Source organism: Chiloscyllium punctatum, chromosome 1, assembly GCF_047496795.1.
Source record: "Chiloscyllium punctatum isolate Juve2018m chromosome 1, sChiPun1.3, whole genome shotgun sequence".
Classification (NCBI taxonomy): Eukaryota; Metazoa; Chordata; class Chondrichthyes; order Orectolobiformes; family Hemiscylliidae; genus Chiloscyllium; species Chiloscyllium punctatum.
Window position 1 is genome coordinate 140,660,517 of NC_092739.1, and position 27,960 is coordinate 140,688,476.

Below are 27,960 nucleotides of genomic sequence, written 5' to 3' on the forward strand. Positions count from 1 at the left end.
ATTGCTATCTCTGATCAGCCCTGCTCTTTCTTTGATCATTCTCCTATTCCTCACATATGTGTAAAATGCCTTTGGATTCTCCCTAATCCTTCCTGCCAAGCTTTTTTCATGCCCCCTCCTGGCTCTCCTCAGACCAGTTTTGAGCTCCTTCCTCACATGCCTTTAATCTTCCAGAGCTGAGCAAGACCCTTGCTTCCTCCACCTTACATGAGCTCCCTTCTTTCTGTTGATGAGAAGCTCCACCGCTCTCGTCATCCAAGGTTCCTTTATCTTACCCCTTCTTGCCTGTCTCAGAGGAACACCTTTATGCATCACTCACAACAACTGTTCCTTAAACAGTCTCACATGTCTATAGTGCCCTTTCCATGGAACAATTTCTCCCAGTCCATGCTTCCCAACTCACGTCTGATAGCATCATAGTTTCCTTTTTCCCAATTAAATATCCTCCCATTGTGCCTGCTTCTCTCCTTCTCCATAGCTGTGTAGTGTTCGAGAGATGTAAATTCAAATTTGATGGAAGCTGAGAAATTTAAATTCATCTAATTAAATTATTCAGGAACAAAAAAAGGACTAATCTCAGTAATGTTAAACCCATTTGGTTTAAAAATGCCCTTCAAGGAGTGGAATCTGTGCTCCTCACCTGGTCTGACCGATATTTGACTCCAGGCCCACGACAGTGTGGTTGGCTCTTAGTTATTCTTGAAATTACCTGGCAAGCCACCCAGTAGTGTATGAATGCTCGGTATGCTGGCCTTACCAGCAATGCTCACACCCAATGAATACATAAAGAAAACATGTTAAGCTACCATATTAATGGGTGTATATTTTATTTATTATAAATCCTTTCTGCTTTACTCTTGTCATCCTTGATGTTTTCTGAACCTTTCAGACCTGTTTGTTTAAAATAAGATGTGTTTCTTTCTCTTATTCCTGCTCCTTTCCTGTCAGCAGTTTAAAGGAATAAATGAACCGGCTCTCAAAGCGTAATTATAAGCTCGCTGTGAATAATTTTTGTGCCAATCACTGTGTGCTTTATGGCCGTTAGGAACTTGGAGGGGCAGCAGTCAGAGGCTGCGCAGTATTAACATAGAAGGAGTTAACAACTAGGATATACTTGACCAATTTGCCGAAAAGTGACACCTGATTCAGAACTTCTGAAGTAGTTCACTTATTAGAAGCCGAGAAACCCCTCTCAACCCTGAGACTGCACGCTACGATTGCTGTGTGCTCTTTGATAACTTGCAGCCGCTGATAAAGTCCACTGGTAATGGCTTTTTGCTAATGAGAAAAGTGCCGCTGATTATGACAAATAGCCATGGACCAACAGGGTAAGCTGCTACACAGGCACTGAATTGTCAGTCTGTGCGATTTTTTTGCATTTCATTATTTTCTCTGCAGTAGAGCCTTTAATACATAGCGTGCATTCAGAGTAATATGTCACATTCATAATAATGAGTTTGTTATCTTCCCACTTTCTTCATATTACCCTTGAAATAAAACCTTTACACAAAATAATGTATTTTAATTCAGTTGTTTAGTACTAAATTCTGAATTTCTGCAACTTTACCATTCAATACAATGAGAGTTAATTTAATTGCTGGTTACAAAATGACCTTGTGTTTAAACCAGCAAACACAGCATTAGTTAAAACCTGAATTGCTTTAAACAATTGCATTTTATATTCTATATTTAATTTTTAAACATTATGTGTGATAAAATTAAAATTAATGTTGAAAGCTGAGGATTAAAGGGCTAATATTTGTATATCTGTGCATCCATTTCTTTATATTGCTGATTTTTGGGAATGACTTTGAAAAAAAACTACAGTGCTTATACATGCAGATTGTTGAATGGAGAGTATGCTTTCTGCTTCACATTGAAAGGTAAGTTACAGTACAAGTATTCCACACGACACCAAAACTATTCTTCACTGTTGACCTTCAAATACGACAGCATCTTTTCTTTAAAATGGTGATTCTTATAAAATCGGGAGGGGGCTAAATATGTCCTGATGGATTATAAAATCTTATTCTTTGCTTTATCAGGAATATAGGAACATGGGAACATTCATTTTGGAACATTGAAAAAAAATGTTAGGTTGGTTTATCAGAAGTTATTTACCATTTCTGCTCTGTCTCTCTATAAATATCAAAATCATTGTTTAAAAGGCCAAAGCTTACAAAACCTAAAGATGAAGGAAAAAAAAAAGTCATAATGAAATTCTTGAAGTGGAACAGTCCTTGGAATGCTTACTTATCTTGGGAAGCTGAAACATAATCCATTACAGATAATTACTGTGTGGGTTTTTTTTTCACGTTGGGCATTACACAGTTTGAGGGGCAAATAACAGGAGGCAAACATTAATTGTCACTTATCGTCCTTCTGTAGGGTTTTCTGGACTTGGACAAGGAGAGTGGCCCACTCATTCTTCTATCATCCTCAAACAGCAGCTAAACAATATTAGCCAATCATTTTTGATAGATGAAGCATGGAAATTAGTTCCAGAGTTTAACTGATAACTGAAACCACACAGTTACATTACATTATGGCAGGCTTAATTGATGATCTCATTAAACCCATTATTAGAGAAATTGATTTCAAATAGGCACTTAAAACTTGCTGGCAATAGGTGGAAGATACTTTTTTTCTGCCTGTGCAGTAACTAAAAACATAATGAAGCAAGTAATTTTATGGTTTATTAAATGGAAGCATCAACAATTTATTCTGTTCTGTATAAATTGTTTAAACTTCCATACATTATGTGCTTTTAATAGACCTTTTAAGATTCAATAAACACCTCTTTTTCTGAGCCTTACATCTTTAATGCAACTGTACTATGAATTAATTAATTAACCTCACCTAAAGCAATCAATTAGTCAGTGATGTGGGATTGACAGCTCAAAAGGACTGCAGTCTTCTTTCATTCGTCAAAAGTGAATGCAGTAAGTGAAATTCTTTTTCAATGGCAAACAATGATTTGTGCACTTTTGGGAATAGTTAATCTATCTTGTGTCTGTGAGGTAATTCAAGTAAATTCTGTTTGTTGCCTAATTCAGGTGTATCAACGTGACATCAGCTGTTGACGTCATTTAACTAGACCATTGTATTGGCTATGCTCCTCATTTAACCTTACAATGTGGCAGGAGACGATCATTATCTTCGTTGCTTTGCTAATCTACGAGTATCCCATAGCCCTTTTCCATTCCAAATATATATTCATGTCATTCCAAAAAAAATCTCTTTATTCCTTAACAACTTGCTGCATTTTTTTAAAAGCTTCATCTTCCCTCATGTTACTTTCACATTTTCTAAAAAAACATCTATACCCTTTGATTGTCATTGGAAGCAGTTTCTCTACATTGGCTGAACCAACATGCTCAAGTGCAACTAGGGACAGCCAATAAATGCTGGCCAGACTGCATATTCCATGAATGTATAAAAGAACGCCTCTCATACCTTGAAACATCGCTATGAAAGCTCTATTATTCATACTTGTAGTAAGAAGAACCATCCTTAACATTCTGGGAATTAACAATAAACAGTAACCTTTACAGCACTTTTCTCATTTAAAGATATTTATTTTCAGTCAGCAAGTAGGTAAATTTTGCAAGACTACTGCAAACTTGCTGTCTTTGGTCATATGGAGGCTATTAAACAGGCAATTAATGGGCTCTCAAAAACTTTCTTCTTCCATCCTGGATATTTTACTAGCAGAGAGTAGATCCCATACTGTGTGGTGAAACAGAGGGCGAGAGTGGCTGTATGGAGCATGATGATCCCAAAGAAAATTCCTTCCCATTCTCCATGCTGGGCCCATCCCAAAGCAATTGAGTGTAAGTATGGTTGGCAGTAGATTTGTAAATATAATAAAACTGCAGTCTCCAATAAATTTAATAAATGCATGTCTGCAGTCAATTATACAAACTGTGATGTTGGAGTTAAATTCATGAACATAGTATTCATAGAATTGGTGTACAGTCAGGACACAATTAATCGCATATTGTGAGCAAATTGACCAATCATATATGCTTGATATCTTTCTTAATCCAAGAAATTTCCTGATGAAGGGCTTATGCCCGAAATGCCGATTTTCCTGCTCCTCAGATGCTGCATGGCCTGCTGTGCTTTTCCAGCACCACACTCTCGACTCTGATACTCCAGCATCTGCAGTCCTCACTTTTACCCAATGGTACTTTGATCGTGCAGTATTCCCTCAGTATTACACTGATATGGCAGGTTAGGTTGTTAGAGTTTGGTATCAAGTGGTCAGGGGCCACCTTTACTTAGAGATCAATGGATTGATTACTATGTCAGGCCAGTGCTACATGTACAGATTGTTAGCAATTTTGGATGAATTGCCACTCAGCAATATTGGCCAACTTGAGAGCCTTGGGCCATAACCCCCCTTCCTGATGAAGAGTCTATGCTCGAAATGTCGACTCTCCTGCTCCTCAGATGCTGCCTAATCTGCTGTGCTTTTCCAGCACCACACTCTTCAACTTGAGTGTCAGACTGGTTACTTGGTGGATGCTTGAAAGACTCAGTTGGACCTGCCTTTTCCATTCTTCCAACCAGAGCATTCAAGAAACAAACCATTCGCTCAATTAAAAGATTTATTTCTCATGTCATGTTTGCTACTTTTGCAAATTGCTTTCAATCAGTGCCCTCTCATTCTTGATTTTTTTCCAAGTGAGAACAGTTCGACATGTTTTATCCAGACCTCCTGTGATTTTGAAAGCTTCTATCAGATCTCCTCTTGGCCTTCTTCTCTCCAAAAAGAATAATCCCGACAGAGCATATCCATCATCTTATCTGAAGTTTCTCATCCCTGGAACCATTCTCATGAACTGCTTCTGAATTACCACCAACAAATCCATATCCTTCCTATAGTGAAGTGCTGGAACTGTCGATGTGTAGATACTCCATGTGCACTTCCCACTGCCTTGGGAATGCAAGCAACATCATCAAAGACTCCTCCCACCCCAGTTACACTCCCTTCCATTGGATAGAAGTTACAAAGTTTGCAAGCATGTGCCGACAGATTCAAGAACAGCTTCTTCCCTGCTGTTATCAGACTAATGAACAGATCTCTCATATACTAGAACTAATCTTTCTCTGCACCTTCTCTGTAGCTGTAACACTATTCTGCATTGTGTTTTATTACCCTGATGTACTTATGTAAGGTTTGATTTGTCTGGTTAGCATCCAAAACAATTCTTTTCACTGTATCTCGGTACATGTGACAATAATAAATCAAATCAAAGCTATAGTTGAATAAATATCTTGTACAAGTTCAACAACGCCTTATTGATAAAGCTAAGAGCATTGAATGCTTTATTCACTGTTCTGTCTACCTGTCTTGCAATCTTCAAAGATCTGAGCACGTGTACCCAGGTCCGTCAGCTTCTTCTTATATACTTTTAAGAACTGTACCCCTTATTTCCTACTGTCTGTCCATGTTCTCCCTACAAAAATGCAATGCCTCAGAACACTTTTTTTGTTAGCGAGCATAGTTCCAATGAAGCACATTTTTCTTTTATTCGTAGGAAGAAAGGGTGAAAAAAAATCCATCAAATTTAAAACACAAATTAAAGTTGCTGTTCATCTCCCTGGTGAAATCATGCAGCAATACTAGTGTTCACTTTACAGAAAGAGTTAATCAGATCCCCTCCTCAGCACTGTCTTCAACAAAGGAGTTGTTACCCTTTCAAATAAACATTAGGAAGAGTTCCCAAATTGTTAAGCTTATAAAAGCAAAATCAGTGATTCTTAAAAATTCAGCTCTGAGTGAGTTTTGGTAAAAAAGTGATTCATATCAGAGGATACACAAAACATTTACACAAAATCTTATTCAATTCTTAGTTGAGCAAGGACAGGTATCTAGCTATATCTGTAGTGGGGGAGAAAATGATTTTTGAACACTTAAGATGCATTTAATCCTACATCTCTCAGGAAGTCATTTCTTCCAGTTATACTGTATATTTCAGTATATTTTGTAATTTAAAATCAATTCTACCAAACGAGTAGGTTCTTTCTCGTTGCTGTACAAATGTTCCCCTCATTGTCCTCTGAGCCAGGATTATATGTTTAGGAGAAGTGGATATTCCTTCCACACAAAGCATGCAGCGGTACTGCGAGCTCTTATCTTGGGGAGGGTAAGTCCAATTTTTATTGAAACTGTTAAAACCCTACTTAATTGAATTTTTTTTTCTCTGTGAGATGTATGAGGCTAGAGTCTTCTGGTACTAAATGTATGTTAGGCTTCTGGTACATAAATTTTTAAGTCAGAAGATTTTTTTTAAAGCCAACTTCTGAGCATTAGGATTTCTAAAGGCTGAGAGTTCAAGTGTTTACACTGAACAAACTATATTTCTGTGAATAAAACCATGTGTGTAAATACAAGACCGTCTAAGTCATACCCAGAATCAAAGGTTTCCATTTACTACTCAATGAGTCTTGCTTAATCTACACTTCCCTTTTGGTTGTTCACTACCTTTTATAGACTCAGAAAGCAACTGAGCTGAATTCCATTGTGATTTAGGGCTGTCCATCAGCTACGATCCAGGACTCAAACTATTCACAGGTTCAAACCAGATGCCACTCCATTTCTTGCCCTGAATAAAGCACGCTACAAAATCATCTAACCCCCTTTCCTAATCATAAATGCTTGCCCATCTCTGTGCTGCTTGGAACTTAATGTTATATTCTTATGAACTGAATATTTCCTTTTTGTAGTGTCTGACATTGGACTGAATCCAATGCTTCCCCTCCCCCCACTATCAGGGGTGAAGGCAATGGGGATGTTGTTAGATCTAAAAAGAAAGCTTGCACACTGCCATCCCATTTGCCCCTGAACCCATCTCTTTTATACCAATAGCAGGGTTGGCATTAGTCAGGCCTACCCTCCAAGGAACCAATTGAGGCCTTAGGGTGAGTGATTAATGACCAGAGGGACATAGGTTCTGCTTCCAAGTCTAATGGCTGCAGAGCAAATGTTGTTCTTCCAGACACCTCCCAATCTCAATTTGTTTTTGCCGGGTTGGGGGGTAGTAGGAGGAAATCCTACACTACATATAATTCAGTCTCTGGATTAGTGGTGCTGGAAGAGCACAGCAGTTCAGGCAGCATCCAAGGAGCTTTGAAATCGACGTTTCGGGCAAAAGCCCTTCATCAGGAATCAGACTTTTACCTGAAACATCGATTTCGAAGCTCCTTGGATGCTGCCTGAACTGTTGTGCTCTTCCAGCACCACTAATCAAGAATCTGGTTTCCAGCATCTGCAGTCATTGATTTTACCTTGATAATTCAGTCTATTCACCTGCAGGGAACTCAATAAGATCATTACGTCTCTTTGAACGGGTTTTCAAATTCATCCTACTTTTGCACTCTTTCCCAATAGGCATCCAATTGTTATTTTTTCAACCATTTATCTCATTTCCTTTTTAACGTAAGGAGAGAATCTGCTTCCACCAGTGCATTACTGGAGCAAATGGACAGAATCAACAAAGTGGATGAATTTAGATTGTGCACCATTTATTGACTAGTTGCCTTTGAAAGGAACCAGTAAGATACCTTTTCAAACCACTGCAATCCATGTGGTGCATATGCTCCTACAATAATACTAGGTAGAGAGTTGCAAGACTTTGACTCATCCATAATGAAGCAATGACAAAATTCCAAGTTAGGAGTTGGGTGAATTAAGAGAATGACCAGTTATTCTGGTTTTAAATATTTCCCATTCCTCCTCAAGTTTGCAGAGGGTAGAACGAAGGGTCCATACAGCAGGAGTAAGTTAGAATTGGAACTCTTGGGCTAACAAATTTGGGCTTCAGCAACTAAGGTCTAAAAGCAAAACATTGATAATACAGAGAGCTAAACAGGCAATTTCACTGAAGGCACAAATACCTGTTTATAAATTCAACTTGGAATGATGAGAGCAAGATTTGGGACTTTAGTCATGGACAAGGTGAGACTGAAAATAAAAATGTGCATTTAGGGCCATGGCATTGAGTAGAATATTACAGAAGCTTTGTCCTAGTCAAAGGGAAAGGTGTCGCCTTAGGGATAAAATACTCAACTTAATGCAGCACAGACGTTGTAGGAGATGGGGAGGAGTTAAATGACTGATTGCACTCGGAAGAAAGAAGCAGAGGGACTAGTTCTGGCAGGGCCCAGTAACAGTACGTGTAGTCCAGCCAGACCTGGTGGTGTGTGGCTCTATGAGTGGTGCACCATATCCTTTCAATTCCATATCCCTTCAATTTAAGGGAGTGGAGATAGGGACCAAATTACAGCTAATCTGAGAGAGAATAATGATTTATTGGGGATCAGATATCAACACTGGATGTGAGAGTGCCATGACCAAAGTAGTTGTATTATACCAAGCCAAATAGGAAATATTAAAGATATGTGGCCAAAAGTGTTTAAGTTATGTGTTTAAGTAGAAAGAATGTTATAGAAATTGTGAAACAGCCTTTTGAAATGTTCAAGGAATATGGATATTGCTGGTCAGGCCAATATTTATTGACCATCACTAATTGTCCAAAGGCCAGTTAACAGCCACATTGCTGTGGGTCTGGAGTTACATAGAGGCCAGACCAGCTAAGGATAGCAGATTTCCTTCCTTAAACAGTATTAGTAAGCCAGATGGGTTTTTAGAACAATCAACATTGGTTACATGATCACCAATTTATTGAATTCAAATTTCACTCTCTGCCATGGTGGGATTTGAACCCATATTGCCAGAATATTAGCCTGGGATTCTGAATTACTGCATTACTGCAATTCCATTCCCACACCTTCAAACTGTAAAAGCGTAATATTAACAAATCTGCGTTATCTATTCTTGATTACCAATTCTATTTATTGGATCAGTAATATTACCTTAAATTACTACAATCTTAAAATTTTCCCTCAACTGAATTTTAAATAACTAGCTTAAAGTTACATGGTTAATTCTTCTCTCATTAATGGCCCGATGTGTTGCATCATCTAGTCTCCAGTTCCTGAGCAACTCCCATATTAATGGGAGAGAGACAGTTGTGTCTGCGACTCCTCACTGACACTTTCAATTGAACTGATTATATGTTACCACGACTTGTCCATTATGAGTTGTGTTTTAATTCTTCTTTCATAGCATGTGTGCACCACTGGAAAAGCCAAATTTCTTGCCCATCCCTAACTGTTCTTGAACTGTGTAGCTTGCTAGGTCATTGTTTTATAAAATTCAGTTAGAGGATGCAATCATTGTTGCCCTTGCAAAGATGGTGGTGAGCTCCTTCCACAGCAGTCTATTTGATTTAAGTACAACAAGAATGCCATTAGAGAGGGAGCTCCAGGATATGACACAGAGAGGCGGTTAAGAGTCAGCCATTTTGCTGTGGGTCTGGAGTTACATGCAGGCCAGACCAGGTAAGGAAGGCAGATTTTCTTTCCTGAAGTAATTGTACTATACCAAGCCAAATAGAAAATATTAAGACATGTGGACAAAAGGAGAATGTTTAAGTAGAAAGAATGTTATAGAAATTGTGAAATGGCCTTTTTGTACATTCAGAGAAAATAGATATTGCTGGTCAAGCCAATATTTATTGGCCATCACTAAATGTCCGGACACCAGTTAACAGCCACATTGGGTTGTTATAACAACTGGTGATAGTTGTCATTATCATCATTACTGAGAATAGACACTATTTTATTTCAAACTTATAAATTAAATTTAAGACTTTTCATCTGAAGTAAATGATATTTGTCTGAGCCCCCTCAGAGATTTCCTTGCAGTGTTGCGTCTTTAAAATCAAGTTTAAAAACTTTGGTAATTTCATAAGCATGCCAGTAACCATCATGCTGTTAAGAAGGGCAAGTATAGCTCTCTGTGAGAATCCTGGGTTACCCCTACATTAGAGAACTTTCACTTCCATGGAAATCTCTCCCATCTTCTTTGAGAAACTTGTTTTTTCATTCATGCGATGTGGGCATCACTGGTTGGGCCAGCATTAACTACGTAAGTAAAAAGGTAAAAACAATAACTGCAGATGCTGGAAACCAAATTCTGGATTAATGGTGCTGGAAGAGCACAGCAGTTCAGGCAGCATCCAATGAGCAGTGAAATGTGCTGTGCTCTTCCAGCACCACTAATCCACCATTAACTACCCAGAGGGATGTTAAGTGTCCAATACTAAACCAGATAAAGATGGCAGTTTCCTTCCTAAAGCAGATTTATGGGATTATGTCCTCTGGCCCTCGGAAAACCACATCTATCCTGTCAAGACCCCTGAGGATCTTGTATGTTTCAATGAGGTCATCTGTTATTCCAGTGGAGACAGGCCCAATCTACCCAACTTCTCCTCCATAAGCTAGTCTGTCCATACCATATTAACTGAGTGAACATTCTCTGGACTGCCTCCAATGCCAGTATATCTTTCCTCAGATATGTCAAAAACGGTTCATGGTATTCCAGCTGTGGTATTATGAGTACTTTGTACAGTTTTAGCAAAACGTCCCTACTTTTATACTCCATTACCTTTTGGAATAAAGGCCAACATTCCATTTGACTTCCTTTATTACCCACTGAAACTGGAGACAGGCTTTTTGTGATTCATGGACAGGGAATCCCAAGTCGCTCGGTTCCATAGTTTTCAGTAATCTTTCTCTTCAAATAAAACTAGAGGACAGTGGTTTAAAGAGAGAGGGGAAAGGTTTGAAAAGAACATGAGAAGTAACATTTCCCATGCAGAGGGTGGTGGGTGTGTCCGGAACCAGCTTCCAGAGGAAGCTAGGTAGGCTGGTTCAATTACACCATCTAAATGGGTATATGAATAGGAAGGGTTTAGAGGGATGTGAGTCAATTGCTGGCAAATGGGACCAGGTCAGATTGGGATGTCTGCTCAGCACAGACAAGTTGGACTGAAAGGTCTGTTCCATGCTGTGTGACTCTGTAACTATCTAATATTCATCTCCTCTATTCTTCCTGCCATTACCCCTCATTAAATTCCATCTGCTGCGTTTTTGCCCATTCACTTAACTCTTTGTCTTAAAAGCTCTGAAACCTCCTTCATTGCTGCTTCCCCTCCTTTATGACCCTTCTGATGCTCTCATTGAACGATTTACATTTGTACAATGCTTTTCACGACCACCAGTTGTCCCTTACAACCAGGTCAGCATTTTAGGAATGTTTAATATAGTTGTAATGGAGCAATCTAACAACCAACTTGCACACAGCAAACTCCCAAAACAAACTGTGAAAATAACCAGGTGATCCATTTTGTTGATATAGAGTTGAGGTACCAAACTTGACCAGGACATTAAGATAATAAAACAATGAACTGCAGATTCGGGAGATATGAAACAAACAAAAACAGAAATTGCTGCAGAAATTCAAAAGATCCAGTATAGATAAATCGAATTAATCTTCGAGTCTATTCAAGACCCTTATTCAGGCATTTCTCCAGCAATCAACTGCTGTGTTGACTCAAAATCAAGTCAATAATATTCCTATAGGATGCTTTGCTACATTTTCTGATGTTAAGAAGGTTATGTGAATACAAGTTGTTGTTGCTGATTCTTCACTCTTCAATGGCCTCTTTGTTACCAAAAGCTTAAATTGCAGTAGGCCAGCACGAGGCAGGACTAAGACAGATAACTTTGCCTGCTACTTCACTAGCCCAGTTCCAGTTTCTGGGTTAATATTAACCACAATGTTTTTAATTATATACAGGATGGACTCCTATGGGTTAGGGGAGGTGATTGCCTATTAGTATTGTTGCTGGACTAGTAATCAATAACCCAGGGAATGTTCCGGGGACATTGATTTTGAATCACATCATAAACATAGAATTTGAATTCAATAGAAATCATAGCATTTTAGAAAAATACAATATGATTAAGCACAATCAGCAAGGAGGGGAAATCATGCCTGACAAATTTATCAGAATTCTTTGAGGAGATAACAGACAAGGTGGATAAAGGGGAAGCAGTGGATGTTATATTTTTAGATTTTCAGAAGACATTTGATAAGGTGCCACATTCGGCTCCTTAATTAGACAAGAGCCCATGTTACTGGAGGTAGTATATTAGTGTGGATAGAGTATTGGCGTAAGTGGAGGAGGGGAATTATTTTCAGGGTAGCAATGTGTAACTCATGGTATATCACAGGAATCATTGATGTGACAACTGTTATTTCGAACATACATTAATGACTTGGACGAGGGAAGTGTATGCACTGTAGCCAAGCTTGTGATGACACAAAAATAGGTGGGAATGCAAGGGATAAAATAACAAAGTCATGGGGCTTGGTGGCTCAGTGGTTAGCACTGCTGCCTCACAGCGCATGCAACCCTGGTTCAATTCCAGCCTCGGGTGACGGTCTGTGTGGAGTTTGCACGTTCTCCCCATGTCTGCATGGGTTTTCTCTGGGTGTTCCGGTTTCCTCCCAGAGTACAAAATGTGCAGGTTAAATGGATTGGCCATGGGAAATGCAGGGTTACAGAGAGAGGGTGGGGTGAGCCTAGGTAAGATACTCTTTGGAGAGTTGGTGTGGACTTGTGGCCTGAATGGCCTGTTTCCACACGGAAGGGATTCTAAGGCCACAGAGAGATACAGAAAGGTAGAACCTTCCCAGCCACTGATGACCTGGACATTGGTGAGATCAGCATAAATGAAATTCTGGACATCTGAAGCAAATTATCCCATTTCCCAGCCATGTTTAACAGTAAGACAGAAATCCCTGTCTAATGAGAGGCCAATTCTGAACTGCCAGAGGAAGTGGTAGAGGCATGGATAGTTACAACACTTGAAAGACATTTGGACAGGTACATGAATAGGAAGGTTTAGAGGGATATGGGCCAAATGCAGGCAAATGGAACTAATTTAGCTTGGGAAATTTGGTAAGCATGGACAAGTTGGGTTGAAGGGACTGTTTCCATGCTATATGACACTATGACTCAATTTCCATCCATCAGTATGCATTAACATTTGATTATGAATGTATTTCACCTCACTGATATGTAGTTTCACATTTTATAACCTGCTGGATAGAATCTAGGCGTGACAATTCCTGACATGAAAGTCAAAGCAATTACTTGGCAATGCCAGCTTGTTGCTTATCCTCCAATCCTTCATCTCGGACAGCAGTGACCACCTTCTCAGTGACAACGATCTCCCACACATCCCTGACATTGGCATCAGACATGTACCAATCTGTCTGCGCCCTCATAACTCATCGAGAACACCATAAGAAACAGGAACAGGAGTAGGCCACTTGGCTCCTCCAGTCTTATCCACCATTCAACAGGATTATGTTTGAATCAACTTTCCTCATGACTACTTTTCAGCCTTTTCCCATAACTCTTGATTTCCCTACTGATTAAGAATCTGTCTATATCAGCCTTAAATCTATGCAATGACCCTACCTCATAGCTGTCTGTGGCAAGGAGTTCCAAATACTCACAGTCTTCTGAGATGTACACACAAAGAGAATCATATTCCAATGAAATTTGCAATCTTGTGGCTAGCATAATCAACTTTATCATGACCATGAAGCCAGAGGATCATGCCAGGACCTAAACATGAGGTGCCAACCTGGTGAAGCTACAAAATAGCAGTAAGTGATTGAGAAAGCTAAGCAATCCCATAACTAACAGATCAGGCCAAAGCTTTGCAGTCCTGTTATACCCAGTCATTAATGGTGATGGAGCAGAAGGAGTTTCCACAAAGCCCTGTGTACTCAGTAATGGGAGGAGCCCAACACATTTGTGCACAAGATAAGGCTGAAACATTCACAAGATGCTCATCAATCTTCAGCCGGACATGCCAAGTGAATGATATACCTTGGCCTCCTCCAGTGGTCCTCCAGCATTGCAGATGCCAGTCTTCAGCCAATTTAATTCACTCCAGTATTAAGAAATGATTGGAGGCACTGGCTATAGCCCTGACAATGTTTCTTCAATAGTACTAAAGACTTGTGCTCCAGAACTTGCCATATCCACTAACTATGCAGCTCTGATGCAAATATAATTCTTGTATCTGCTGAATAATATAGAAAATTGCCCACATAAAGCAGGATAAACCCAACCTGCCCAAGTACCACTTCATCAGTCTACTCTTGATCATCAGTAAAGTGATGGAAGGGGTCATCAACAGTGCTACTAAGCAGCACTTGCTCAGCAATAACCTGCTCAGTGACATCCAGTTTGGGTTCTGACAAGGCCACTCAGCTCCTGACCTCATTACAGACTTGGTTCGAACATGGACAAAAGAGCTGAATTCCAGAGGGGAGGTAAGAGTGACAGCCCTTGATGTCAAGGCTGAATTCAACTGAGTGTGGCATCAAGGAACCTTACCACACTGGAATCAATGGTTTTCAGGGGGCAACCCTGCTGGTTGGAGTCATACTTGGCACATAGGTGGATGGTCATGGTTGTTGGAGGTCAGTCATCCCAGCTCCAGGACATTTCTGCAGGAGTTCCTCAGGATAGTGTCCTAGGCCCAACCATCTTCAGCTGCTTCATCAACCACCCTCTGTTTAAACCCATCACACAGAATATTGCTTGGCAATAGTCAGTAGTTGTTTTTAACCACTGCAAGGTGAGAAATATCAGGCAAATTTTCTCAGTCATTAAATTGTGAATGATACAACAATCTGCCAATCCTTTCTTCAAAAACAACCTTTGTTGGTAAGGTTTTGCACCATCATCCTGTAACCATTGAGCATCTCAGCTGGAGAGAAACCCTTACTTCCATGCAATCTTTGTTTAAACAGCTAATTTTAACCAGGCCTCATGAAAATCCTTAACTGATCAGAAAAGTTCTTGCAATCTTTCCTTTTCACTGTCAGAACATAACTCACAATGCAACAATACAAGGACCATTCATGGGAAAATAAGTTCAGCAAATAGCCTTATGGAGTTAAAGATATTGGCAATCTGCCTTTTATTCTTTAATTAACCCAATAAGGAGCTCATCTCCCTCTTTGTCCTGCAGACATCTGAACTGAGAAATTTACACCCACATAAATTGCTGACTGATTTTTGTCAATCATGCTTATTTGTGTTATCTGATTGGATGTATTCCTATCTATTGGGTTGCATGACAAGCTATACTTACCACATTCCTCTTCCATTAAATAATTACCAAATTGCCAAAAGCGACATCTTTTGTAACAGTTAATTATAGATTCCTCATTCAGTTTTTCACAGAGGCCCATTCAGATTCTGCACATGATGCTAAAGTACAAGATGCCGAACATGCTTTGAAAAATTGATCTGTTTACCAGTAAAAAAGGTGCTCATTCCTCCTTACTCTTTCAAAGGTATAAAAGGTCTCTCATACTGCAGATTGCTTTATAATGTTAAGCAAAATGAATATAGAATCAGTGTTTTTGTTAAATCAAATAGCTAGAAACCTTAACGGTGAGGTATGCAATGAAGCACAAATCTTCTGCTTGACACTTGCACTTGGTTTGTTTACAGATTGAAGTATTACACATGTTTGCCTTCTAATGCAACTTTCTAAAAAGTGGCCTTAATGTCCAGTACAGCCACAACATGACATCCAAACTCTTATACTCAATGTTATGACCAATGAAAGCAAGCAGACCAAACACCTTCACCACCCTGTCTACCTGCAACTCCATGTTTTGTTTTGTTAATAGAAATCTCTTGATAGCATCTCGAAATTGGAAACATATTATTATTTTGAGAACCATTACAAATAGAAGAAGACCATTCAGCACATTGAATCAATTCCAATATTCATTTGGATCACGACTGATCTGTTTCTCAAGTCCAGTCATCTATCACGCTCCATAATTCCTTTGCTAATAAATATCTGCGAGCTCAGCTTTAAAAACTCAACATAGCTCGTAGGATTTCAAAATTATACTACCCTTCCAGGAAATATGCCTGCTCTCCCTAAATTGCCTAGCTGTAATTTTAAGATAATATCATTTTCCCATGAAGAAAATAGTTATTTTTTGTTCTTTATACTTTGTAGAAGCCTTTTAACATTTAAATACTTCAACCAAATCATCCCTCAATCCTCATTTATCTATACCTCAGGTGATATGCTTGTAGCAATGTGACACTTTCTATCTCCAGCACGAAAGCAGTCTTCCTTTTAAGTATCATCATAAACATCTGACTAAACTCAGAGCTGGGGTAAAAAAAAATCGTGTCATTGATCCCTATGTGACGATCCAATTTCTGAAAGTCATGTATTTACCAAAAACCGAATAAATGTCTCCTGCAGGGAACTGTATTAAACTGTATAAATGTTCAGGTGAATCAGTTCTGATGTTAGTCTGCTGAACCCTACAAAGGCATGCTCAGCCAGCAGCAGAGACACAAAGCCGTCATTTACCTGAATAGAAGACCAGCACTTTTGCTTATTCTTAAACCAGATCTGCTGGACGCCTGAAATAATGCTCTTTAAATGGGATAACGTTTGCTGCTGATTTTTTTTTTGCAGCTGGCTGTCTTCGTTTAATGAAACCCTTGACTGCTTTCAGTCTTGAGTGTGATTTAGGTACAGAGAAGAAGCTATGTTTCACAAACTACTCTCTGCATCAGCACTGACCGTTATCTGATGCCTTTTCATGCACAGTTGCCCAAATGACAGTTTAATGGCTTACTGTAAAGAGTAGTTATTTTGTATCTCTATCTACTTTCCACCACAAATGGCTAACAGTGATGAGAGAGAAAAACAAAGTAATTGTTCAGACCTCTGATCCTCGCCAACCTACTTAGCACACAGAGCAATAAATTAATTACTTCCTTCTGTACCTGACTCACAAAACTGTATCTTTCAGCCAAGCAACTGTGGAACCCACACAACAAAGGTTCTGGTTTTTCATTGAGACAGTAAGGAGAAAATACGACAAGACGGAATTTCTGGGAATACCATGTAAACAATAACATGCGGCAATGTGACACAGGTTTTGTTCAGGAAGTTGCACAAGACACAATTCAAATGGTCCTTGTTACACTGCAGTATTCAATTGAGGCAATCACTTACTTCAGAGAAAGCCGTGTTGACAGTGTGAACTTTTATTGTTGGTCCCTGCCCAATAAAGCACTCAATTGCCAGCTACACATTAAAAGGAAGTCCCATGATGATTATGTTAAGTTTCACAGTCAGGATACCTCTATCATCACTGTAACATAACATTTGACCTGAAGGTATAAAAGAAAAATCACAGACTCCATCATATTTGGGGTCACTTGAAGCGTAGCACCAATGTAAGCTTGCTACCCTTTGTAACAGAATAGCTTAATGTTAGCCCAGAAACAGAAGTGTCCATGAATGTAATATTTGTACACATTAGAGAGCTGTAATAAACATCTATTAGATCTTTCAATACCAAATTACCCACACCCAAGTTTCTTCCATTGGACAGGATAGCTAGATTACAATGATGAGCAATTCTGTATCAGGTAGTAATACTCCTTTGGACTTGAAAAACACATCACAGGCTCATAGTAAAGTAAAACATGTGATAAATATAAACATGAAATGTTGGAAATACTCTGGCAGCACTTGTAGAGACTTAATGTTCATTACTCCTGATGAAATCACAGTCCTCAAAAGTTAACTCTGTTTCTGTCTCTACGGATGCAACCTAACCAGCTGAGATCCTGGAGCATTTTCTGTTTTTTTTTTCAGATTTTCCACATCTGAATATGATTATGAACATAGTTAATTCCAAGTGCCTCAAAGGCTTGTAGTATAATCTAAGGAGCAGTCTTCTGTTAAAAAAAACTGTCCATGGGATATGTGATTCACTGGTCAGTTGCTGCCTGTTCTTAATTGCTCTTGAACTGAATAGTGCGTTAGGCCATTTCAGGAAGCAGTTAAGAGTCAACAGTATTGTTGTGAGACCAGGCCTGGTAAGGACAACAGATTTCTTCTTCTAAAGAATATTATTGAACTAAACAGAAATATTTTACAACAAATGATAATTACTGCAATGGTCACCATAGCTGAGATTAGCTTTTGCACTCCTGGTTAATTAATTTAATTTAAATTCCACTGGCTACAGGGATGGGATTTTATCTTGTGTCTTTTTAGCAGAAGCCTGGAACACTGGATTTCTAGTCAGTGACACTAGCACCATTTTGCCCATTTTACTACTGTCTCCCCACTAACTCAATGCTGACTGTTAAGGTCTCAGGTTTGATCCATGATTTGTGTCCGTGCTATATTAAATATTACAATTGACCTCATATATTTAAGGAGTGAGAAAACAATCAAGGCTCCTGCTCCATTTGTTTTGACCTAGGGATCTTTACCTAACTTGATCAGAAGTCACAGGAGGTAAAAACAATGACTGCAGATGCTGGAAAACAGATTCTGGATTAGTGGTGCTGGAAGAGCACAGCAGTTCAGGCAGCATCCAAGGAGCAGTAAAATCGACGTTTCAGGCAAAAGCCCTTCATCAGGAATAAAGGCAGAGAGCCTGAAGGGTGGAGAGATAACCTGATGAAGGGCTTTTGCCCGAAACGTCGATTTTACTGCTCCTTGGATGCTGCCTGAACTGCTGTGCTCTTCCAGCACCACTAATCCAGAAGTCACAGGACACCAGGTTATAGTCCAACAGGTTTATTTGAAATCACAAGCTTTTGGAGCACTGCTCCTTCATCAGATGAAGTGAAGGGAAGCACATAGGCACAGGATCTATAGGCAAAGAGATCAAAAGATCATACAAATGGTGTGAGTGAAGTGCCGACAGGCTGAGTAGTAAGTCTCTTCAAAAGTATTAGACGGTGTGATGAAGTGTCAACAGCTTAATAGCAAGTGAGGGGATGGCCTATAATCTGATTAATTGAGGCAGAGAGATCATTACAAAAATTAAAAATAAGGTGGTGCTGGAGACAAACCGAACGGTTAAAATAACATGATGGGTATAACTAAAGATCTAACCAAAGTAACAGGTAATCCAAAACTGCACAAACCAATTAAGGTAGAGAGATCATAAATTATGATCCACTCACACCATTTGTACAATCTTTTGATCACTCTGCCTATAAATTCTGTGCCTTCACTTCACTTCACCTGACGAAGGAGTAGCACTCCGAAAGCCTGTGATTTAAACCGTTGGACAATAACCTGATGTCGTGTGACTTCTAAACTTGTCCATCCCAGTCCTACAGCAGCACCTCCACATCATACCTAACTTGAGTATGTGTGGGTGCCAAATAAATATTGGTCACACAGTGCATCTCCAATGCCTCGTGATTGTGTGACAACTGAGGTCCATTCTTATCTATTCATTGTGGCCATAGAATGATAGACACACACTACTCTTCCTGCCTCCACACCATTAACTTTAATGTTCCCTCAGGATCAATCCTTGGCCTCCTCCAATTTCTGATCTATATGCTGCCTTTCAACAAAACATAATTTTCACACATGCATTAGTCACTACTTCAGCATCACCTTCTCAACTTCATTGTTACTTAACTATCAAACTGATTTTCCAATATTCAATGAAGGATGAATAGAAATGTCCTCCAATTAAATATTGGGAAGACTGAATCCATAATGAATGGTGAAAGTGAGGACTACAGATGCTGGAGATCAGAGTCTAGATTAGAGTTGTGCTGGAAAAGCACATAAATTTCCAAGTCGCAATGGTAAGTGGTTTGGATAGAACTTGCAGTTGCTGACATTACCATGTATCTGCTGCCCTTGTCCTTCTAGATGGACAAAGTTAAAAATCACACAAAACCAGGTTATAGTCCAACTGGTTTATTTGGAAGTCTAAGCTTTTGGAGCCTTCTACCTGACGAAGGAGCAGTGCTCCAAAAGCTTGTACTTCCAAATAAACCTGTTAGACTATAACCTGGTGATGTGTGATTTTTAACTTTGTCCACCCCAGTCCAACACCAGCACCTCCACTTCTAGATGGGAGTGGTCATGGTATTTGGGAGGTGCTGTCTGAGGACCTTTCGTGAATTTCTACAGTTGAATCTTTACTGCACCCTGAAATAGTCAAACACACCACTCCATTGAAGAGCAATTAAGGTACACAATGCTGCTACTAAGCATCGGTGATGGAGGAAGCGGATGCTTGTGGATGTGATGTCAATCAAACGAGCTGCTTTATCCTAGATGATGTCAAGTTTCTTGAATGTTTTTGGACCTGCATCCATCGAGACAAGTGGCAAATATTCCATCACACTCTTGACTTGTGTCTTATAGATAGTGAACAGGCTTTTGGGAGTTAGGCGGTGAATTACCCGCTGCAGTGTTCCTAGCCTCTGACCTGCTCTTGGAGCCACAGTATTAATGTGGTCAGTCCAACGGAGTTCCTGGTTGATGGTAACCCCAGTATGTTGACCAGGGTTGACTAGGGATGAGGGCGGCCTTCAGTGAGGAATTAGAGATGGTGATTCCCTGGGGCATTTGTGTGATGCAAATGTTACTTGCCATTTGTTGTTTAATCACCCCTGGCCTGGATATTGTCCAGTTCTTGTTGCCTTTAAACATGGATAACTTCAGTATCTGAGGAGTCACGAATTGTGCTGAACATTGTACAATCATCAGTGAATATTCCCATTTCTGACTTTATGATGGAGGGAAGGCAAATGAAGGTGATTGGACCTAGGACACTACCCTGAGGAATGCCTGCAAAGATGTCTTGGAGCTGAGATGACTGACCTCTAACAACCAAAACCATCTTCCTATTTGCCAAATCTGACTCCAACCAGCAAAGAGTTTGTCCCTGATACCCATTGATTCCAGTTTTGCTAGGGCTTCTTGATGCCATAGTCAGTCAAATGTGGCCTTGATGTCAAGGGCTGTCACTCTCACCTCACCTTTTGAATTCAGCTCTTCTGTCCATGTTTGAACTAAGGCTGTAATGATAGCACTATTGAAGACACCTTCGATCATTTTACTGATGTTCAAGAAAAGACTGATGAGGCAGTAATTGGCTGGGTAGGATTTGACCTGTTTTTTGTGTACAGGACTTTACTGGGTAATGTAACATTATTGGGTAGGTGCCAGCATTCTAAATGTACTGGAATAGTTTGGCAAGGGGAGCAGCAAGTTCTGGAGCATAAGTTTTCAGAATGATTGTCAGATTGCTGCAAAAGCTTCAGCGTTTTCTTTTGCGTTGATGTGCTGGACTCTTCCATCATTTGAGGATGGGGATATTTGTGGAGCCTCCTCTTCTACTGAGGTGTTTAATAGCACACTACCATTCATGACTGAAGGGAATTCCACTGAAGAGAATTTATATTAGGCAGGAAATGGTGTTGGATAGACTATTAGGTCTGAAGGCTGATAAGTTCCCGGACCTGATGGTCTGCAACCCAGGATACTTAAGGACGTGGCTTGAGAAATTGTGGACGCATTGGTAATCATTTTTCAATGTTCTATAGATTCAGTATCAGTTCCTGCAGATTGGAAGATGGCTAATGTTGTTCCACTTTTCAAGGAGGGAGGGAGAAAGGAAACAGAGAATTATAGACCGGTTAGCCCAACGTCAGTGGTGGGAAAAATGCTGGACTCAATTATAAAAGATGAAACTACGACTCATGTGGATAGCAGAAACAGGATAGGTCAGAGTCAGCATGGATTTACGAAGGGGAAATCGTGTTTGACTAATCTTCTGGAATGAAGCTGAAAAATGTGTTGCTGGAAAAGCGCAGCAGGTCAGGCAGCATCCAAGGAGCAGGAGAATCGACGTTTCAGGCATAAGCCTTCTTCAGGAATCTTCTGGAATATTTTGAGGATGTAACTATGAAAATAGACGAGAGAGAGAGCCAGTGAATGTAGTGTGCCTGGACTTTTAGAAAGCCTTTGATAAAGTCCCACATAGGAGATTAGTGAGCAAAATTAAAGCACATGGTATTGGGGGCAAAATACTAACTTGGATTGAAAATTGGCTGCCTGTCAGGAAGCAAAGAATAGCAGGCAATGACCAGTGGGGTACCACAAGGTTCAGTGCTGGGACCGCAGCTGTTTACAATATACAATATGAAGGCATTAAAAATAATATTATCAAATTTGCTGATGACACAAAGCTGGGTGGCAGGGTGAAATGTGAGGAGGATGTTATGAGAATACAGGATGACTTGGACAGGCTAGATGACTGGACAGATGCATGGCAGATGCAGTTTAATTTGGATAAATGTGTGGTTATCCACTTTGGTGCCAAGAACAGAAAGGCAGATTACTATCTAAATGGAATCAATTTAGGTAAAGGGGAAGTACAATGAGATCTAGGTGTTCTTGTACATCAGTCAATGAAAGCAAGCATGCAGGTACAACAGGCAGGAAGAAAGCTAATAGCATGCTGGCCTTCATAACAAGAGAAATTGAGTATAGGAGCAAAGAGGTCCACCTGCAGCTGTATAGGGCCCTGGTGAGACCGTACCTGGAGTATTGTGTGCAGGTTTGGTCTCCAAATTTGAGGAAGGACTTTCTGGCTATTGAGGAAGTGCAGCATAGGTTCACGAGGACAATTCCCGGATGGCGGGACTATCATATGTTGAAAGATTGGAGCAACTGGGCTTGTATACACTTGCATTTAGAAGGATGAGAGGGGATCTGATCGTGATGTATAAGATTTTTAAAGGATTGGACACTGTGGAGGCAGGAAGCATGTTTCCGCTGATGAGTGAGTCCAGAATCAGAGGACACAGTTTAAAAATAAGAAGTGGGCCATTTTAAACAGTGTTGAGGAGAAACGTCTTCACCCAGAGAGTGGTAGATATATGGAATGCTCTGTCCCAGAAGGCTGTGGAGGCCAAGTCTCTGGATACTTTCAAGAAAGAGCTAGATCAAGCTCCTAAAGATAATGGAATCAAGGGTTATGGGGATAAGGCAGGAACAGGATACTGACTGTGGATGATCAGCTATGATCATAATGAATGGTGGTGCTGGCTGGAAGGGCCAAATGACCTACTCCTACACCTATTGTCTATTATCTATTGACTGAATGTGGCAGGACTGCAGAGTTTAGATCTGATCCATTGATTGTAGGATCACTTAGCTCTGTCTATCACTTGCTGTTTATGCTGTTTGGCATGCAAGTAGTCCTGTTTGGTAGCTTCACCAGGCTGGCACCTCATCGTCAGGTAGGCCTGGTGCTGCTCCCGGCATGCCCTCCTGGACTCTCCATTGAACCAGAGTTGATCTTATGGCTTGATGGTAATGCTTTAGTGGGGGAATATGAGGTTACAGATTGTACTGGAGTACAATTCTGCTGCTATTGATGGCCCACAGCACTTCATGGATACCCAGTCTTGAGGTGCTAGATCTGTTCAAGGTCTGTCCCATTTAGCCCAGTGATAGTGCCACACAACATGATGGCTGTTATTCTCAATGTTATGGCAGTACAGTTTCTCTATAAGAACTGTGCAATGGTTGCTCTTACCAACAATGTCAGGGACAGATACACCTGCATGTAAGGATGACTTCAAATATGTTTTTCGCTCTTGTTGGTTTTCTTACTATCTGCCGCAGACCCAGTCCAACAGCTATGTCCTTTAGGACCCAATCAGTAGTGTTGCTGCTGAGCAACTCTTTGTGATGGGCATTGAAATCCTCAACCAGATTTCATTTTGCACCCTTACCATTGCAGTACTTCCTCTAAGTGTTGTTCGACATGGAGGAGTACTGATTCATCAGCTGAGAGAGGATGGTATGTGGTGGTCAACAGGACGTTTCCTTGCCTATGTTTAACCTGTCTTCCAACAAGTTTGATTTTATAGCCAGGAAGCCTGACACTGGCTTATTAAACTGAATCTTCTCTGGAGTGCCACATCTGAGGTGTGCTCAGGAACACTCTGGAAGCTTCATTTGATTTCAACTTTGTGTTCCAGGAGAAGCTCACCCAGGGTCATTCCAGCTGACAGAACTGAAAAATGACAGTATAGCCTCCTTTAAAGGTCCAAAATTCAATCCAGTCTGGTGTCCTGCCCTATTTCCAACAGAATATTCCACGTGCAGGTGGATTTAGCAACCCACCAGAACCCAACGAAACAAATCAAATGCTGATCTTCACCTCAAAAGGATGAATGAGACAAGAATAAGACAATATTTTATAGGCTTGATTATTCCAATCCTGGCTGTACTCTCACATTCTACTCTCCACAAATGTAGGTTCATCCAATATTCTGCTGCCATTGTCTAAATCACAGTGACTCCTGTTTACCCATCATATCTACTCACCAATGTCTTGATTTTAAAATTATAATCTTTGTTTTCAATTTCCTCCATGGTCTCATCCTTCCCTATTTCTGTAACCTCTACTTGTCCCAGTTACCCTCCAAGGCATCTACACACATTGAATTCTTTCCTCTTTTACACTCCCAATTTCCATCCTTCCACTATTGGTGGCAATGTCTTTGGTTTCCTCTCTGCCCTGTATCTCACATTCCTCATTGAAGACACTCCTTAAAGCTTACTTCCTTAACCAAACATTTGGTCATTTGATTTACTATCTCCTTATGTATCTTAGTTTCTTTTATATTGCTTCTGAGTAACATCTTCACACAATTTACTATGTTAAAGGCAGTATATAAATTTTAGCTGTTATTATCAGTGATAATGTATTCATTTCATTGCAGCATTCATCCATTCACCACTCTTTGAAAACTCTACTCATTGTTGAAATGTTGTATTTTAAATTTTTTGTCCAGGCTGTTCTGTTATAATGTGACAGTTGTATTTCTCTGCAGCCTCGCACTGTAGGAAATCACAGTATGGAAAACCACAATAGAAAATCACGCTGTGGAGGACCACTAATACAAAAATCACTATGCCCATTCAATAAAGAGTTCACGTTATCCAAACAATGCCCACAATTCGTCCATTGTGTTTTGGCCAATTTGCATTGATGATATGTACATTATAGCAGAACGATCTGTACTTAATTCATGCAGCGGTGTGTTTTAAAATCTGAAACAAAATACATTGGTCTTTCAAAATAAATTTCAAAAGAGTCAACTTATGGTCACTGACATTGGAAGAGGAATGAAGTTATATGAAACCACCATGGCTGTAGCTTACTTACATCTGCCTTTTCCCAGCTGCATAAAATCTGCAAGGCACAAGTCCGGAGTTTGATGGATTACTCTCCACTGGCCTGGTTGAGTGCAGCTCCCACCACACTCAGATGTTTGACACCACCCAGGACATCCACTTGATTGTCACTCCATCCACCACTTTCAACAGTCACTTCCTTCACTACCAATGCACAGTGGCAGAAAGATGCACCATCTACAGGATGGACAGCAGCACCTTAGCAAGGCAACATCCAGACTTGTCGCCTCTACCACCTTGAAGCACAAGGACAGCAGATGCATGTGAACACCTCTGCTACCTGTGATTCGCCTCCAAGTAATAAACCATCCAGATTAAAACTGTATCATTGTTCCTTCACTGTCACTAGATCAAAATCCTGAAACTCTCCCTAACAGCACCATACCTCAAGGATTGTAGCTCATCGCCACTTGCTCCAGGGCAGTTAGGATGCACAATAAATGCAGATCCAACCAGCAACTCCCACACATCCCATGAAGAGATAATTAAAAATGTGTAAGTATTAATTCCAGAAAATCCTTAAAGGAGTAGACTGAGGTGACCAAATGGCCATTCTTATTCTTTACTTTCTTAGGTTCTTAGGATATTTTTAACAAAAGAGTCATTCTTGCCAAATAAATAAGATGTTGAAATGATGTCCTGTCTATCAGCTGGTTCCAACTGATCAATAAAGTTGCCATGATGCTGTTCTAAGAAATGCACTCTCCCAGCCAATAGTTATCTCTTCGACAGACCATCAAACCAAGCAAAAAATATCTGTTAAATGATTTCGATGGACTAATCAAGTATGGTCAATTAGACATTAATCTGCTGAGGAATGGGAGTGGTTTTCATTCTGTTTTAACATCGACAACTCTGAGAACTTAAATCTGAGAGCATTTTATATACATTATACATACATATATATACATAATAGTATATATAACAAAAAAGGTATTCTATATGTTATAACTCAGAGCATTACATTAAGTCTGAGTATTGTGACAGCCTGTTCCATTCCTCAGCAGCAAGTGCACAAAATCCATTACACTGTGAGGAGCATTTCAAGATATATCTCTATCTATCTCAAACTCTAGCGTCACCTGCTATCCAAGTACATTATGTATACATATCCCAGTGTGGAAATACTGGTTGGCTGCTTTATCTGGTTAACACAACCATGGCAATTTAATTTGTCCACAATTTGTACATCTCAGTAAAAAAAACCATATTATTCATTCTTGTCCATTATTATCCTGAATCTAACATTTCAATCCATATTACTTAGCAGTACACTTCTGACATGTTCTGCTTTTAACTATTGCACCTCCGATGTTTTATGTGCCAGATGGATCTTATTCCTATTGAATCTCAAAGAAAATTCTCCAGGTCCTGTGATGCGTGCTGTCACCAAACGTAAAGTGGACAAACACTTTTATCGCTCAACTTGAAGATCGCTTACACCTATGTGACAGCCCGCTCCATTCGTCCACGGCGTATAAATATTTTGGAAGATACAAGTGCAGAAAATCCATTAGTCTCACTGTGAGGAACATTTCTGGCAATATCTCAATCTATCTCAAACTACAGTCCTCAACAAATATCATCTGTGCACAGGAGAAGCTATTTTCCATCATCTCCACTTGCTATTTTGTGCCCATTGTCACTTTTCTCACAAGCTCTTTCAATAAATCCCATTTATTTTCTAATCTGATAGTGTTGCCTTTTTATTGTCAATCCTGCCTATTGTTAATTTTTTAGTAGGCTATTGTTATGTATTGCAGACTTATTATCATCTCCTGCCACTTTACCAAGCAACATGAAAAGGCATTCAAATTGTAGATTTCTCAAGCCATTAATTCTGATGATGATTATTTTGAGATTGCTTTCACATTTTCGAAATTGTTCTGTGACTTGAAAAGCAAGTGTATGGAAAAACATTGTTTTGTAATACTTTTGCAATCTGCATCATTGAAACTGATCGTCACCAAGGTACGTGCTCAAAGGAGTAGTAGGATTTCAATTGTATCAGCGGGACAGTGCTGCTACCTGCTCCAATCATCTGCTTTCTGAAGCAAAGAGTTCATTTTTTTTAAGAACAATCACCTGAAATGTATCAAATTTTAAACAAGAGCTCAAAAGTGATGTTTCTGCTTTTACCAGTTGGTGTCAGTGGAGGCACCATAGCTTCTAGCTGATAACTGTGTACAGTAATTTAAATACTGCAGTAGTCTGGCCAGGAGATCCAGCATCTCATGGCAACCTGAATTCTGCAAGTGATTGCTGTGCGAATGCTGGCATGCAGCAACAGTTCTGTTGTCAGTGAAAGTCAGCGTCTCAATAGCTCCTGGCAATGCATTTAAGAAGTTACAAACTATGATGGAAATCCCTACTTTTTCTCGAGTAGGGATGTTTCACTGGGCTTGATAAGGATTGTTTTGGCCTCCCTTGCAACATACCCTCCCCCAGTTGGGGCAAGAGCGGAAACTTAGCAGATAACGTTCCTCCTGCCTGATTGGAACCTCAGCTTGTGTGAAAGTTTCTTTCCAATCAAGTAATGAGTCTATGAAATAGACTCTCGGAGAAATATGCTTGGTTCCAGCTGGTCCGCCAGGCTAGAATAACTGAACACCACAGAATTTGATGTCTCTCTGTAGCTAAATTGGGATTAAAATGCAGTCTGTGAAGGCCGGGTTTAATAGTGCTGAGAGGGTAGCTAAAAATATGGCGGTTTTTAAATGATAATTTGACAGGAATATGGTACATTTATACAGCATTTTTTCTATTAAAATAGGATCTTTAGATTTAGGAGTAGGCTATTCAGCCCTTCAAACGTGCTTGTGGCTGGTCTTCCGGTGGTATCAAGTGTCTTTGCAAAATTGGCAAAGCAAACATATACACAGAAAACTGGAGAGACAAACTCTACTGTGAAAA